This window comes from Haematobia irritans, chromosome 1 (assembly GCF_050003625.1).
Source record: "Haematobia irritans isolate KBUSLIRL chromosome 1, ASM5000362v1, whole genome shotgun sequence".
NCBI lineage: Eukaryota > Metazoa > Arthropoda > Insecta > Diptera > Muscidae > Haematobia > Haematobia irritans.
The window spans coordinates 151,304,858-151,307,398 of record NC_134397.1 but is presented as its reverse complement, the minus strand read 5'-3'; the positions used below and the strand labels follow the sequence as shown (position 1 = coordinate 151,307,398).

Below are 2,541 nucleotides of genomic sequence, written 5' to 3'. Positions count from 1 at the left end.
AACTATAAATAGGTGTGTCGAAAATGAGGAATATCGTTCATCGTCCATGTTTTGCTATAGCCCGATCTCCCGATTTTACTTCTTGAGCTTCTAGAAACCGTAGTTATTCAGTTTGCTTGAAATTTTAAATCCTGTTTTGAGGACCATAAATAGGTGTTTCAAAAAAATTGTGTATCGGTAAAAATTTGGATATATCCCCCTTATAAACCCGCCCACCGATTTGGTGTCTAAATTCTGTAGGTTTTTCAGAACCACAAATAGGTGTGCTGAGTTTTGTGTATCGGTGCATATTTTTGGCATAGCATAGACATAGACTGATGTCCCGATTTAACTCCTTGGGCTTATATAAACCGTAGTTTTATCCGATTTGCCTGAAATTGTAACTGATTTAGTTTTTATCGCTCCATTTGGTAAGGCCTCCATATAGACCGATTTCACTTCTTGATGGTATAAAAGTGGCTTGAAACTGAAAGTAAAATTTCCAAATCTATAGATTTTAGATTTCAAATCAAGGCGTTAATGAATCATTTCTATATATTATCGTTCTATACGTTATCAAGTAACCCGCTATATATTATCAAGTAACAACAACAACTGTTATATCTGATTCATGGTGGAGGGTATTTAAGATTCGGCCTGGTCACAAGCGTAGTAAGGCCTCTGGGGTGAGGGCTTAGCCCTCTCCAGAAAAATATTAGCCCCCCTAGAATGAGAAAACTTATATATGATTTTCCATTATATATTGTTACTGCACACAGAAAACAAATTTGTTGTGCCAACCAATTTTTTTGCCAACCGATTTATTTGGTCCCATCTACCATCAGAATATAACCGACAATATTTGTTAGAGCAACCAATTCCTGTCGGGCACAACAATACATAAATTGTTTGGATAACTAAAATTTGAGCACATTAACACTCTAATTGGTAATCCCAACCAATAAAATTTCATTCGTTTGTTAAAACAACTAATTATTTTTTCGGACAACCTTATGAAATTAAGAAACCATCCTTTGAAGTAAGTTTAATTTATATTTAATTTTATTACATATTAATATTTTTTGTATTGATTATTGAGCTAATAAAAATCGTCATCTGTGGAACATTTTTGAACTGGAAAAGAAACTTCACAAAATAGCTAGTTGCGATGTTTGCAAACCAATCTGCATAATTTTCAGGCCCAAGCAGGTCCTCGGCCTATAAGAATTCCTCTAAACCTGTTATCTCCGATTTCATAAATCTTATTGGTGGACAGTTCTCAAAATATTTTGCTTTTAAAGCCTGAAAGAAAAAAATACCTAACGAAATTTTTGTGTTAATATCCAATTTGGTGTGATGGCAAAATTTGTCTAAAAGTACGCGCCTTACATGATTACATATACCATTCGGTTTGAGTCGCAGAAGTAAAGCCAATGTATCCGAAACACCTACAGAGCTTAGAACTGAATGGAAATGTTTCAGTTGCGGTACTTATAATTACGGGATCGATTTTCAGCGTGACTCTGAACTCAGGCATGGATCATGAAATGTTGTCGTTACATCGGAAGTCGTCACATTTGTTGAGATATCCCTAGAGGGAAGAAGGTAAAGAGTGAAGAGTATTAATTTAATTTGATGTTTAAGTTACTTACCACTTAAGAATACAGCTACCCAATTTAAAAATATACAAAAAATCTCTCAGGCTTGGCCACTCTGAAAACCGGCACCTACCAAACGTGGACGGTTTTCTAACTGGACACCTGCCAAATGTGGACAAAATGTATAACTCACAGCAATCCTTTATGGACAGAATGTTCTCTAAATTTTAGTAAACGTCATCAAAATATTGAATTGAAATTTAAAGAATTTAAAGTTGATAATTAATTAGGCAAAACACAATATATTTGTTGTTATATATGTATATGTAGCCCATAGCAACCAATTCCCTTTATAACTATCAAATCTGTTAACACAACCAACTTAGTTGTTAAACAGACCTTCAGTTGGGCATGGAAGCATATTGGCAAAAGAAGTCAGTTAGCACAACGGGGTGCAATAAATTGAAATGGTTGCTTACTTCAATATGTAAATAACGACCAATACTTGGTCGTGTGTACCAACTTTCGGTCACACCGCTATTATATTGGTTATATAAACTATCTAACAAAAGAAATAACTAACAATTATTCCACACAATTAAAAATTGTGAGTCTCCACTATCAAATTGTTGTCGTAATCGAATTCCAACCAATCATTTCTCTGGGTGTGCAGTATAGATAGGAGGGCTGTAGCACCCCTGGTTAAAAAGGTCTACATACAACAATGGGCCTCGCCGAACTTACTGCTGTACACCGAAAGAATTCTCTTCGTTTATTTTAAGAAGAATTCTTCATTAACTATTCTTCGTGAATTCTTCATTAAAACAACGAAATTTTCATTCATTTTCGTAAATTTTACGAAGAACATTTTACGAATATACGAAACTTATACGAACTATTCTACATTAACTTTTCTTCGTCAAAAGTTCGTACTTTTAACGAAACTTTCTTCAAATTTCATGAA

The 2,541-nt window shown here is 34.2% G+C and overlaps 1 long non-coding RNA gene across 1 annotated transcript; it reads right to left on the bottom strand.

Moving 5' to 3' along the window:
• Window positions 1–1,089: 1,089 nt before the first annotated feature.
• Window positions 1,090–2,039, bottom strand: LOC142242789 (uncharacterized). The gene is made up of 3 exons (XR_012724193.1): window positions 1,632–2,039; window positions 1,369–1,570; window positions 1,090–1,298 (listed from the first exon to the last, which is right to left on the bottom strand). It is a non-coding gene; the product is annotated as an uncharacterized LOC142242789 (long non-coding RNA).
• Between the last annotated feature and the right edge of the window lie 502 nt (window positions 2,040–2,541).